The 15,207-nt window shown below is 40.4% G+C and overlaps 2 long non-coding RNA genes across 3 annotated transcripts in view; one reads left to right on the top strand and one right to left on the bottom strand.

Moving 5' to 3' along the window:
• Nucleotides 1-3,146: 3,146 nt before the first annotated feature.
• LOC148139749 (uncharacterized) overlaps nucleotides 3,147-15,207 on the bottom strand; it is a 28,834-nt gene continuing 16,773 nt past the window's right edge. For both annotated transcript variants that reach the window (XR_015753423.1, XR_015753424.1), the window contains exon 3: nucleotides 3,147-3,731. This is a non-coding gene — a long non-coding RNA (uncharacterized LOC148139749). The remainder of the gene's footprint in view (nucleotides 3,732-15,207) is intronic.
• On the top strand, nucleotides 3,727-7,365 carry LOC148139750 (uncharacterized). Its single transcript, XR_015753425.1, has 2 exons — nucleotides 3,727-4,662; nucleotides 4,883-7,365. It is a non-coding gene; the product is annotated as an uncharacterized LOC148139750 (long non-coding RNA).

Genomic DNA, 15,207 nt, shown 5'->3' with positions numbered 1-15,207 from the left:
TTTACTACCATCATTCCCAAACTGCCCTTCCAACAGGACGCATTGTCCGCCTCCTCTTGACTAAAAGGTTGTTTTTTATTCACATACAAATCTAAATACTGACAGACCCACTCCTCGTCCGAACCATACTTTGGCCAGAAGACAGCCGGACGAAGGATTGGGTCTTTGGTCCATACTAAACAACAATATTTAATCATTTTCTTTTTATCTTTTGCCCTTGTACAAGTATTGCTTGTCCATTCTCGCAACATCCTCCCCAACGGACTTTCAGGAGGAATGTTACCAGGGACTTTTTCTTCTTCCTTTACTCCGTGACAGCTACACTGCCTACCCCCCCATTTCGCGGGGCCCTCGCCAGTCCCTCAGCGAGTAAATACCCCTTTTCCCGGCCACCAAGGCAATACTTAAAAGTCAGGTTTCTTACCTTGGTCTGTGCACAGAGTTGCCTGGGCCCCTTTTCGCCGTATTTTCTATCGAACTCCTATCACTGTCTGATTCAGATGTCTCTCTTGTGGGATCCGTACCAGTCGCCCAAGGGAGCGGACTAAACCGGGACACGAGACCGCTCCTCAATTGGGAATGGGACGCGCCTTCCCAGTGTCCAAGGCCAGCCACTCCACCCGGCGATGGAAGAATATCCCGGACAAGCCCCCAATTGTGAGAAACAAAGCTCACACACTTCAATAATTGCAGTCCGAGACAAAATCTGAATCAGTAGCGTCCTTTATTTTATTCTTGCAAGAGGGTGTGATGTCCAGAGACATACACACCCCAAATTCAATTAATACACAACATTTATATAATTTGGTTTCTTTTGTTTTACATTGCTCCTCCCCTGTTTACATCTTCCACTTCTCTGAGACCGGCACCCATTACTCCTGTTTATCTCTTGCCTTATCCGGCCTTGTCTGTGACAAAATGCTTATTTCTGGCCTCACAAGGCCGTTTGACCTCATCCCGCTGTAGGTCATTGTTAGGCATATTCTTACTTCATCATTATCTACTCCCTCCATCTGTGCCTTCCCCTACCATACTGATCCTTATGACCCTTTTTATTGGAGTTTGTTCCTGTGCCTCTGTAAAAGTGGGAAACAGATGTTTATACCTACTGTTTGTACAGGCGTATCTAGCTTAACTTCCTCCCCTCACAGCATCTTATCTATTCGCCTGTAAATATCTACCATTGTTTTGCTGTCACGTTTCATTCTGGCATACAATTTTAGCTAATACAAAAACAATTATGTATTTCCTCCACATAGTTTCCATTCTTGTTGATTCAGCTCTTGGCTATAAGAATTACACACTGGTGTGAGTTCATTTACTTTGTATAAGTAAATGGAATTGCAGAAGTAACACTATTTTTCCCACATCCCACAGTGTTCCTGTTCAAAGTCCAGGAACTCAGTTTAAACAGTACTGTGCATGAATCTACACCTCAAGTTCTGCAGCAGTTCTGAAAACAGCTTATCTCATCACACCTTCTCCAGGGTAGTGAAGGATGGGCAATAAACACTGCCTCACTAGGAATTCACACAACCATTGAACAAATAAAAAAAACACTACTCTCCACAGCGAATACTGTAGGAAATGTATTATCTTGTGAACAAATTATGGTGCGTCAATTGACCTTGAAAGAAGAAACTGGTGAAGGCTGCATTTGAATTTTGCTTAAAACAAACAACTACAGATGCTGGAAATCTAAAACAAAAACAGAAATCGCTGGAGAAACTCAGCACATCAGGCAGCGTCTGTGGAGAGAAAGCAGAGTTTCTTTAGCAACTTATATTGTTGTTTTAAATCTTGCTCCTGAAAAGTTAGTAATTTGTTGCATCAGGAAACGAGCTAACAAAAAAAAGTTCAACCTGATAATTATTCAGAAGTCACATGACATGAGGTTATAGTCCAACAGGTTTGTTTGAAATCACAAACATTCAAAGTGCTGCTCCAATAGCTTGTGATTTCAAATAAACCTGTTGGACTATAACCTGGTGTGGTGTGACTTCTGATTTTGTCCATCCCAGTCCAACACTGACATCTCCACATCACAGATACATTATTAAGCAATCTAAGAAAAGACCAAATTCTGTCCTGATGGCTCCTCCACATCAAATTTAAGTACCAAACACTGCTTATTATGGAACTTCTTTTCACATTGGTTGACGTGTACTCTGCGGTTAAAACTTGTAATACTTTGTAGAAGTACATTTAATCTTGTAAGAAAACACTGTTTGAGCTTACCAGGATCTCATTTTTCTTTCCCAACACAACTCTTAAGAGTCATACATCAGACTCTTCAGTCCCACCAGTCCATGCCAGCCATGTTCTCAAACTAAAAGAGTCCCACATGCCTGCACTTCACCCATATCCCTCTAAATCTTTCCGATTCATGAGTTTATCCAAATGTGTTTTAAGCATTCTAACTGTACCTGTATTCACCAGTTTCTCTGGCAGTTTGTTTCACACATGAACCATCTGCTGTGTCAAAAAATGTTGCCCCTCCTCCCTAGTTTGAATTCTCTCACCTGAGGGAAAAGACCCTGGTCATTCACCTTATCTATGCTCCTCATGATTTAACAAATTTTAATAAGGTCACCCCTCACTCCACCATTGCAAATGAGAAAGTAATACATTGAAATGTCAATCTCTCCTAACGAAAACAGAAGTCCTGGAGAAACTCAGCAGGTCTAGCAGCATCCAAGGAGAGAAACAGAAGATAACATTTTGAGTCCAGTATGACCCCTTTTCAGAATGGAATTGTTCACACTGTGCCTGATATGCTGTTCATGCAAGTAGGTTTGGAACTGGCTTCAGTAAGCCAATTTCTCCAAGTTAAACCAGTTCATCCACCCCACTCCCAAATGCACATGCTCCTCCAAATTTAACATTTATCTTTTAGGCAGAGATTGACACTTAGCTAAGTGGGATGACCCCAGGAAAAAAACACTTGCATTCATATTCATGACCTCATTGCTGAAAAAGTAGTTTTGAAGTATTGTCACTGTTATAAGGCAGAAAGTGAGGCATCGCACAAGGCAAGCTTCTACAATTAGAAATCTGTTAATTTTCCAATGTTGATTCAGCGATAAATGTTGACCAGGACACGAGGCAGAACCTCTGAACGCCTCTTCAAAATGGTGATGGGACTTTTTACATCTATCAAAGGACAAAAGGTGCCTTGATGTTTCTCATTCAATAATGAGATACAGCATAATCTCTGTACTGCATGGCAGGTTCAGCCTGAAATTTTACAACAATTTACTTTCATATAGAGATGAGAACTGAACCATGTTTGACGTGACAGAAGGTGTGCATTCTGCACCAGGCAAATAGAAACTTTACCTGAAATTCTACTGCTTTGTCAGCAGTTTGAGGTTGGGTTGCCAGACGTGACAGAGCCAGGATTACCAAGCAACCCCATAAACCCACTCATGTCATGTCACAGATACAGTAAACAATGCAGTAAAATCACTGTACACAAAGTTAAAAGTTTGCATTAGGGAACAAACAATAAAAGCAGCGAAAAATGGCATGTGTGGCCAACAGTTCTGTGCCATAGTCAGAGGACAAATACTCCACACCCTCACAATGGATGTACCTACTGAAAAGGATATCGGATTGGTGGCTCCCAAAGTTGAATGCCATTGATCCTTTGAAGGATAGACTGATTGCAGGGAAGTAGGGCTATTCCAAGGCCCAATCAGATCTCTTGAAATGCAATTCCCAAGCAGATCCTATCTTTTAGAAAGAAAAAAAGTCAGTGGAAGTAAAATAATTATTTAATGTTTTTCTCATAAACTATGTTCAAATATGAAATAGTCCCAAATGCAAGCTGTAAATGCGTTTGTATTTTTACACAAAATAACTATTCATTTGGATGGAGTTACATTTCCAATTTTAATTTGTTTGAAGTTCCAGTCAACAAGTTACCAAGACTTTATTTCTGGTCCAGATTGAATTGCTGAGCTCAAATAAACTGTTATGTTGGTTAGATACGTTTGGGACAGAGCTGTATGTTTGCAAAAGTGAACAGTCAACAGAAAGAAGTTTCCTTTAAATAACATTGTCACAGTGTTTCCCATGAGCAATAACTGTTGAAATGTAGATAAACGCAACAGTCAAGTTATACAGAGTACAGTCACAAAAATATAAATAGAATGATCCAATTAATTTGTTCACATGACATTGATGGGAAATTGAACGTACAAGTCTCTGACTCTGAACTTCAGAAGTGAGTCTTACTTTCATTTCTGTTCAGCTAGGATGTAATTTGTCACGAGATGATTTTAAAAAACCAGACTATGTTCATTTCTCAACCTGTACTAAGAAGAAGAAAGAGGAAATAACCCCAATTCTTGTCAAGCACTTGAGATCCTAACACCACAAGTCTAGATACTTCACAGGAATTAGATAAGCGAATTCATTTAAATGACGCCACAAACCGACAGAACAACACTGGATATCAGTCACCTCCTGGCAATAAGATGGGGATGTTGAGAGGAGAGGAACATGTCAGAACATTACAGGGATAAGCTTGTCAGGCTTGGAGGACATTATTTCAATGATTGAGCTTGTGAGGGCGGTATTGGTCACAAACAATCACTCTCCCGTTTCAGCCTCCATTAAAACTGGAAGTGAGCTGATTGGATGTGCGTTGGGGTTCAGGTTTGACAATTTAAAATGTTTCCATCTTTCCATCCACCACTCTGTCTTTGGGTTAAGATTCTTCTCAAAGGCTCCACTTTATACTTTCACTTAAATTACATCAGTATTGATTTCTCGTTTAGCTACATTTAGTTTCACCTTTTTCTTTTAAATTTATTCCTGTCACAAAAGTTTAAAAGCCTACAATGCAAATCATTATAATCTCATTTCCAAATTACAGATGCAACTCAGTTGAAGAGAACAGACACTGAATAACAGGGTTCTGGTTATGGACAGCTTGAAAGCCAGAGTAAGAAAGAAGTTTGGAATCTTGCACGGCTGTTTGATGTAATGCTGTTTAGTGTCAACCTTAACAGGGAGGAGTGGAGCTAGACCTGCGGACATTTATCCAAATGGAGCAGAATTTTTAATTTAATTGAATGATAATACTTGCACAAAAATTGTTATTTCCTGAAAAAACATTAATTCTGTATGGATTTTAATGAATATGCTCAAATATTTATAAATATGATGGCTGCTGATTGGTCAAAAGTTGGGTGTTAATGAGTAATGTAAAATCAAACTTTAGCCACTTATGTCATTGTCATAGAATGAAGAGACAGATTGAAATTTTGTACAATCCTCATTTTAACTTTCTTTCTGCCTTTCCAAAACTATTAATTGTCAGCATTTTTTATTTCATGAATTGCTGCAGTCATTTCCTTCTCCAAAGTCAACACTGCCAAAATATTAGATTAGATTAGATTAGATTCCCTACAGTGTGGAAACAGGCCCTTCGGCCCAACAAGTCCACACCGACCCTCCGAAGAGCAACCCATCCAGACCGATTCCCCTACACCTAACACTACGGGCAATTTATCATGGTCAATTCACCTAACCTGCATATCTTTGGACTGAGAGAGGAAACCGGAGCACCCAGAGGAATCCGACACAGACACGGGGAGAATGTGCAAACTCCACACAGACAGTTGCCCGAAACAGGAATTGAACCCAGCCCCTGGCGCTGTGAGGCAGATGTGCTAACCACTGAGCCACCATGCTGCCCTTTTGGATTTCTATGATATTTCTTATTAACACGTACAATTAGATTTATGTAGATTAGTTTTGTTAGCATTTCTTCTGGGTCACTTTATTTTCTCCCTCGTTACTAAGGATTTATAAATAGGTAATGTGAATGGAAGAAATAAAGTAAGAAACGAAGACGATAAAATCTATAAAGAAATCTAGAATGAAAGTAAATCGCTAATTACAGTCAAAGCTCTAAAGATGACTTATTGGCCTCACTTGATGATTAGATGTCTATGAATCTATGAGATTGGAATGTTGAAAGTTTAAACGTTTACAAAATTTGTGGTTTCTGCTGCAAGGAAACAAAAATCCAAATCTAAAATAAATTTTGATTCACGTTTACTTTCTCTTTTCCTATTATAAATTTGGAATGAATGTTGGAAATCCCCAACCCAAAATCTCATGATAGCAAGTTCCTCTTTAACACTGAAATGTAATCTTATGAAATCCAGTAAGCCCTCCAAACGTTAAATTACAAACTTCATAAAACTTTAATTTTCAACATTCCAAACTCAGATTAATAGATACTTTCAGCACAGAAATCTGCCCTGGCCAATAGATACCTGACTACACTAAGCCTATTTGGCAGCTCTTGACCATAGTCATGGAAGCTATGTCAACATATTGAGTATATAAATAATGATTAAATATAACAGTTCAAGAAGGCAGCTCACCATCACTTTTTCAAGGGTAACTAGGGATGGGCAATAAATGCTCGCTAGCCAGTAAAGCCCATGTCCCATGATTAAATAAAAAAGAAACCTCATCTGGACCTGCAGATCTATCCACTTATAACTCTGCTTAAGCCGCTAGTATCTCCTCACTCACGATCCTAATTTCTTCCAATATTTCATTGTCCTTCGAGTCAGTTATGCATCCAAATGGCTAGTTCTCCCTGTATTCTATGTGATCTAACCTTGCTCACCAGTCGACCATGAAAAACTTTGTCGAATGTCTTGCAGAAGTCCATACAGATCACATCCACCACTCTGTTCTCATGAATCCTCTTTGTTTTGAAGGGGGAGTTGACTCGGGGCATGCTGACATGGGGCACACAAACACAAGATGGTCACTGAGCCATAAGTTGGTCACTTAGCACACAAGATGGCCGCTGAGCCATTACATGGAAAAGTACAGCGAAGCAAACACAGCTACTGCCTGAGGCCAACAGGATACCAGCTAAGTAGACACAAAACACAATTTAAAGTGGGTGGGTGAGAGAATACACATCAGTAATGTCTACTGCCTGCCCAAGTGTCTGAGTCCAGCCACCACCTTCAATAGAAATGTTAACTACCTGAGACTGGTTGTATACAAGTGTTAATATCTTAGATTTGCAGTAATGGAAAACAATCTTCCTTCTCAGGAAGAATGATCACGACCAATTATTGTGGTAATGAACTTCTGTGTAGCTGCTGAAACTGACAATGACTCTGTAATATTTTCTGTAAACAAACCATGCTGCACAAACGAAGACTTGATATCTGGACCATCATACTATGAAATGTATAAAATATTGTGACGTGCTCCGAGGGTGAGAGAAGGCTCGTCGCTGACAGCTGTGCTGCCGGTTGTCTCTCTCTCCCCCAGGAACTCCGGTTTCTTTGCACAGCAAACTCTGTCGTTCAATCCTGATTCTGACTCTGAGACTGGTGATTTTTCCCACAACAGTTTCTTCTTCAAAAAACATGATTTCCCACACACAAAGCCATGTTGACCATCCCTAATCAGTCCCTGCCTATCCAAATACATGTAAATCCTGTCCTTCAGGATTCTCTCCAACAACTTTGTGGGCAGCACGGTGGCACAGTGGTTAGCACTGTTGCCTCACAGCGCCAGAGACCCGGGTTCAATTCCCGCCTCAGGCGACTGACTGTGTGGAGTTTGCACGTTCTCCCCGTATCTGCGTGGGTTTCCTCCGGGTGCTCCGGTTTCCTCCCACCATCCAAAGATGTGCAGGGTCAGGTGAATTGGCCATACTAAATTGCACTGTAGTGTTAGGTAAGGGGTAAATGTAGGGGTATGGGTGGGTTTCGCTTTGGCGGGTCGGTGTGGACTTGTTGGGCCGAAGGGCCTGTTTCCACACTGTAATCTAATCTAAAATCTAATCTAAATCTAAAACTTGTCCAACACCGATGTCAGGCTCATTGGTCTACAGTGCCCTGGCTTTACCGTACCACCCTTCTTAAACAGTGGCACCATGTTAGCCAACCTTCAGTCTTCTGGAACCTCACCTGTGACAAATATCTCAGCAAGGGACTCAGCAATCATTTCCCTAGCTTTCCACAGAGTTCTAGGTTACACTTGATCAAGCCCTGGGGATTTAGCCACCTTTGTGTTTAAGACATCCAGCATCTTCACCTCTGTAATACGGACATTTTTCAAGATGTCACCATCTATTTCCCCACATTCTATTAATTCCATGTCCTTCTCCACATTAAACACTGATGCAAAAAACTCGTTTAGTATCGCTCAAATCAGTTCAAGACTCAGTTTGCAGCAGTTAACACCATCAATTCACCAATGTGAAAGAGTCAGAGAAGATTATTCCATGTTACTAGAATGCTACAGTTGGCTGTTCAGGAAAGAAATGTTCAAGGAGCAATAGGGTTCTACCCACAGCAGCTAGAAAGTTGCAACTGTACTCGTGTTCAGATGCTGGAGGGTAGGAGTCTGCTGTCTCAGATATAGGTCAGCTCAACTGGAAACAATGATCGAGATTGCTAGGTCTGGGTGCTCAGGAAAATTTGGAAGGAGCAGCAGTTTGGTGAAGTGAGATGTTGACAAAAAGCTGAAATGATGCTAGTACTGAGGTGCTTGTGAATAGATTCTGTAATCCTGATAAAGGTGGTCTCAGGAAAAGAGATTGAGTTTTTGTTTTGACAATTCAATGAACTGTGGATGATATAAATCAGAAACAAAAACAGAAATTGCTGGAAAAGCACAGGCGGTCTAGCAGCATCTGTGAAGAAAAATCAGAGTTAATGTTTTGGGTCCGGTAACGGTAACCCAAAACTGTCAAAATGTGAGGGGTTTTCTTAAAGAAAATTCAGAGGCTGAATCTTTGAAAGTAAAAATTTGCTATCTCTTATAAAAGAGACAAATCTTTAGTGCAATTTGGTGATCCAAAGCATTGTTAATGTCTGGGTGGATAACTGAGACATTGATGGAATCTATCTCAAAAAGATCTGCTATTCAATTTGCTCTATGAAGTATTTGACCACAATTTGTCTGTTGACCCATATTTATGGCTCAAATTCATATGAATTCTGGATTTTACACATTGCGTTTTATATATTAGTTTCCTTCTATAACACTATATCATGAAGATTATTTTGATTGCTAATAATCATGGAATCTTGTGGCTTTGTTCTCTTCTGGGTTACTGGAATCTAAAATTTTATCTACTCAACAAAAAAAGCTACTGGTCCTTAAATATAATGTAACATAAATTTTGTGGTTTTGTCTGGACACGTAGCATAATGACCATATTTAAAGGATTAGCTCCTCAGTGTCCGAGCTGGTGTGACAACTGAGTAATTTGAGTCTTACAGGTACAAAGTTCTACATATTCCTTGCTGAATTTGGCTCTCCCAGACAGGGGTATACTGTGGGTAGCACCACTGATCTCAGTACCACATTATCCTAATACTTGATCACAGTATAAATGTATAGATACTGATCAAGAGCAAGTTCCAGTTCAGCTGTGAGGCCTTCAGACCTGAAATGCTCTACTTAAAACCAGGAAGTATGTCATGTCAAGGGACATATCTCTCAGCAAGGACTCTATAACTGTGAGGAAAAGAAAAAAGTGACATGGAATAAAGGGTCCGTTAGAGATAATTCTGGTTTGAAATGTATTTTTTGTGGCTACAGGGATCTCTGTTCATGCTAAATTGCCAATTCCTTTAAAATGACCAAACATATGTCTGCACAAAATAAAAGGACATTGTTCGGCACTTTGCTTGGTGGAGGGAAATATGCTTGAATATTTGCTAGACATGATTTATTGCACCCGTTGCTCGCAATGTGGTCTCGTCTACATCAGAGAGACTGAACGCAAGCACGAGGAGCAGTTCAGGGAACATTTATAGTCCATACGCTCCAATAACCCCACCTTCTGGTTGCCATCCATTTCAACTCTCCCTCCCACTGCCCCAACAGCATGTCCTTCTTGGGCTTCCTCCACCGTTAACACAAGGCTACGTGCAAACTGGAGGAAGAACACCTCATCTTCCACCTCGGAAACTAACAACCACACACGCTTAACATAGGATTCACCAGCTTCCAAATCTCCTCATTCCCAGGCCCAGCCCTCCCTCTCCACCCAGCCCGCTTAACCTGATCCTACCTAACCATCTTCTTTCCCACCTATATGTTCCACCCATCCCACTGACCTATCACAGCAAACTCCTACCTGCATCCATCTATTGCTACCCCATGCACCTTTCCCCCAGCCCCTCCCTCCTCCCTCTATTTATTTTACAGCCCCTTTCCCCTCCATGGTCCAGGTGAAACATTCCAACCTGACATGTCGACCCCCCTCCTCCTCTGATGCTGCCTGACCTGCTGTACTTCCAGCTCAACTCTATCCACTTATGTACTTTCCTGCTTCTCAGAAAAACCTAAAGTAGGTCAAAGAATCATTTGACTATAAAGGAAGGTAAGGCTAATTGTTGTTTGGTGCTGACTGGCATGAAAGACCAATTAATACCAACCAAGGATACACACACACATTTTATATATAAGCCTACACAGGGAACATTGAAGAAATACAATTTGAGGCTATTTACATGTTGCAGATAAACTACTTCTACTAGTTCTGAGGAAGGGTCACTGGGCCCAAAACATTAACTTTGATTTCTTTCCACAGATGCTGCCAAACCTACTGAGTTTTTCCAGCAATTTCTGTATTTGTAACTACTTCACTAGTACTAGTAGAGAACTTCAGAACGACTGCATGGAGAATGAGATTTGTCCACATGTCAAACTTAATTTCCAGCTGACATCATGTTTAAATTGAATTTTATTTGCTTCAACAATATAGGGTGCAGATTTATTCAGTTTATTTTAACTTGGTTCCTTCATTTTGCATAATTACTTGCTAATATAAGTTCATTTTAAATAGTTCACTAGTGGCAAGAAGAAATGAGAAAGTTACACAGTACGCTAATCTCCACCTCTAATAAAGGAGGTAATCCATTAACCTGCATCAGCAGCGGTTCCTAGAACCAGACACGCCATGTTATCAATCTCTAGGCCTGTGCATCACTTACAAGCAGGTCTTGAGGGATAAGGGGTTAGCGTCATGCTGAACCTTCTTTTATTTAAGTCAGGTTCTGCTATTCTGATGCTGCTGGCTACACCCATAATATGGTCAAAGTTTTATATGTGGGTTGGTCAGCAGTTTTGTGATTAGTTTAATCTTCCTCTACTTTGTACCTCAGTGTGGTGAATCCAGGTGAGCAATACTGCCACAGATTGAACTGCATTTGTAATGGAAAGTATGACTGATCTAGATCCCAGTCAATGAAAAGTTCCAGAAAAGCTGGCCTTCTAAGTTGCTTGATCTTCATAGTGACTGTGGGTTAACTCAAGCAGCTATGTAAACTTTTGTTAATATGGATTTAGGATTTCCCCATATTCCCTGCAACTGCACATGTATTTAGCACATTCTCAAATGCCCACATGACCTGTTGTTGTTCTGCTAGCAAATGGTGAGGTTGACAACAAGGCATTTTCAATTATTCTGTTGTATTTCAAAGTACTGCATTTACAGGGCTTTACTTTTAATTCTAGTACATGAGATGGTTTGAATACCTTAAAAAACTGTTCAAAGAAAGTCCACAAAAGAACTAGCTAATGTACTATACAACATAGTGGCTAAAATGACTCCCATTTTGTGACTAAACTAAACCAGCGACACTGACAAAAGCAGCACTTTTGCAAAGTATAGACATAAAAGGCACCTTGAAAGGCAATTGACAAGACCCCAAAAGTACACGCTTTTTAAAAACACCTATGTTATTTAAAGCGGCCCGAGATATCTGACCACATTTTAAATGACCTTTCTAAGTATATTTTCCATCCTACACACCATTGAATTAGTTCAGTATGCTTATAGACATAAGCAGAAGGAGGTCATTGAGCTCATCGGGTCTGAGCTAATCAAAAAATGTCTGACCACACTAATTCTATTTTTGAGTTCTTGTACCACAGCCATAGAGACTGTGGCAATACAGATGAATATCTAAATGCTGCTTAAGTGTTCCAGGAGTTTATGACTCAACTACCTTTTCAGGCCGTGAGGTGCTGACTCCCATCACCCTCTTGGTAAAAAACGTCTTTCTTCCATTCTCCTCTTAACTTGTTACCACTTATAAAATCAGAGTCATAGAGATGTACACCACGGAAACAGACCGTTTGGTCCAACTCATCCATGCTGACTAGATATCCCAATCTATCCCATTTGCCAACACTTAGCCCATAATCCCTCTAAACCTTTTCTATTCGTATACACATCCAGATGCCTTTTAAATGCTGTAATTGTACCAGCCTCCACCACTTCCCCTGGCAGCTCATTCCATACACACACCACCCTCTGCGTGGAAAAAGTTGCCCCTTAGGACTCTTTTGTACCTTTCCCCTCTCACTCTAAACCTATACCCTCTAGTTCTGGACTCCCCCAAATCAGGGAAAAGACCTTGCCTGTTTACCTTATCCATGCCCCTCATGATTTTAATAACTTCTATAAGGTCACTGCTCAGCCTCCCTTGCTCCAAGGAAAACAGCCCCGCCTATCCAGCCTCTTCCTATAGCTCAAGTCCTCAAACCCTGGCAACATTCTTGTAAATCTTTTCTGAACTCTTTGAAGTTTCACAACATTCTTCCGATAGGAAGAAAACCAGGACTGCACACAATATTCCAAAAGTCGCTTAACCAAGGTCTTGTACAGCTGCAACATAACGTCTCTACTCCGATATTCAGACCAATAAAGGAAAGCATATCAAATGCCTTCTCTTTCCAATTCTACTTTCAAGCAAATATGAACCTGTACTTTGTTCAGCAGCACTCCCCAAGACCTTATCATTAAGTGTTTAAGTCCTGCTCTGATTTGTTTTTCCAAAATGCAGCACCTTGCATTTAGCTAAATTAAACTCTGCCACTCCTCAGCCCACTGGCCCACCTGATCAAGATCCCTTTGTAATCTGAGTTAACATTTTTCGCTGTCCACTACACCTCCAGTTTTGGTGTCATCTCCAAACTTAGTAAGTATACTTTCTATGTTCAAATGCAGTATATAAAAATGACAAATAGTAGTGGACCCAGCATCGACCCTTTTGGCACACCACTAGTCACAGGGCTCCAGTCTGAAAAGCAACCTTCCACCACCACCTTCTGTCTTCTACCTTCGAGCCAGTTCTGTATCCAAGTGGCTGGTTCTCCCTGTATTCCATAAGATCTAACCTTGCTAACCAATCTCTCATGAGGAACCTTGTCGAATGCCTTACTGAAGTCTTATATCCTCTGGCTAAAGTGCCTTCCCATCTACACCATCTCTGCCCTCATTATTTTATACACCTCTATTAATTCCTGTCTCAACCTTCGCTGTGCCAAGCAGAATAACCTCAGCCTATCCAATTGTTCCTCATTGGTCAAACCCTCCAGCCCAGGTAGCATCTGGTAAATCTCCCCTGCACCTTCTTTAGTGCAATCATATCCTTCCTATGATGAGGTGACCATTGTTTTATACATTTTCAGCATAATATGTCTGGTCTTGTATTCTAAGCCTCAACTAATAAACACTAGCATTGAGCCCTACTGGTGCCTGAAATATGTGTAAATAGTATCTTGCACATGTAAGAAATTTTTTGGTTTATTGAAACTGTTGGGAAAGTCAAACTCCAATCTTTGCCTGTTCTCCATAAGCAAAGACTGTTCAAAACTGATTTGCTGTAGTGACTATTTTTGCATATAAAGATTTCGTAAAAATAAAGTGTACTTTTACATTTTTTAAAAATCCCATATACTTTATTAACCACCTTACCACCTACCCTGCTATCTTCAAGGATCTGTGGATATGCACATCAAAATTGTTCTGGTCTTCTGTACATTAAGTGTAATCTCTTGCCTTGGAATGCATTACCTCATACATTTGTGAAGACATATATTTCAGAGGCAAATGAAAGAAAGGCTGCACTTATATAGCACTTTTCAAAATCATCAGATGTAGCAAGGTGTTTTATAGCCAATGAAATATGTTTGAAATGTAATCACTGCAGTGATGTAGGAAACACAGGAGCCAATTTGCACATAGCAAGCTTTCAACTTCACATCATAATGTCCAGAAAATTCTTTTTTGCATTGTCGAGAGGGATATTAAGGACAACTCTTCTGCTTTTCTTCAAAATTCTCCACTCAAGGAGCAGAAGAGGCAGTGGATTAATCTCCCATCCGTGAGATTATTAATCAAATAACACAGCAATCCTTCAGTATTGCACAGAATGTCAGACTAGATTTTTGTGATTAAGTCTTGGAATGGAACTCAAATCCCCAACTTCTGAATCTGAGGTGAGAGTGCGACAGTCTTGTTGACACTCTTTATAATGAAAGATATACTGCAACCAAAGGAGCACACCAATTTAGGGGCAACTGGTTGGTTCATTCAAATTATGCTTTCACATTGTTCTGGTAGGGAAGGCACATTGTTTATTCAATTGTCTTCTAAACACCATCAATTCACAAATTCCAGATGAATTGCACAAGATGACCATATTATCATTAACAACAGGCAAATGTCTGAGAAGGAAGTTGCTGTTCTTACCAGATCCTCTCTCATAACCAACACAGTGTCACCTTGACAGGGCTCTCTTCTCTGGTCCTCATCTCATCAACACTAACCAAAAATCAAAAACCCCAGACTGACACCAATCAGGACATTGGCACTTGATGCTGTTCCATATTACCCAAACTGCCATTCACAGTGACATAAGAATGTTGTGGGACAGAAGGACTAACGAACAACAGCAACCTTCCCATTTTCTAATATTTGAAAGAGCTGCCAAGAAAGCCTCAAAAGAACACTAACTGATCTGTGAAATATCAACTAATATTCATTCAGCTGCAATCAACATACTATCTTGATTTTTTGAGGGGGGGGGCAGTGGATTTGTTGAATACATGCAGTGTAAAAACCACCACTTCAACAACAATCCAACAACAGACATCCTGGCTTCAATCTTCCACAAAGAAGGAACTTAGTAGGCACCAAATCCACACACAGCATAGACAATGTAACCACCAACTCCACAAGTGGATGATGAGGGACAACCTGAAGTACAGTTCTGGCCAATAATTCCAGATTCTGAAACACAGGACATTAATCAGTACTGTCCTGAGGAAGGGTTATGCCCAAAATGTCAACACTCTTGCTCCTCAAATGCTAACTGACCTGCTGTGCCTTTTCCAACGTCACAC

The sequence above is a fragment of the Chiloscyllium plagiosum genome, unplaced genomic scaffold, assembly GCF_037043375.1.
Source record: "Chiloscyllium plagiosum isolate Xiang-an unplaced genomic scaffold, Cpla_swu_hap1 HiC_scaffold_37, whole genome shotgun sequence".
Classification (NCBI taxonomy): domain Eukaryota; kingdom Metazoa; phylum Chordata; class Chondrichthyes; order Orectolobiformes; family Hemiscylliidae; genus Chiloscyllium; species Chiloscyllium plagiosum.
Note: the sequence above shows the minus strand (reverse complement) of the source record. Positions and strands in the feature narration are given on the sequence as shown.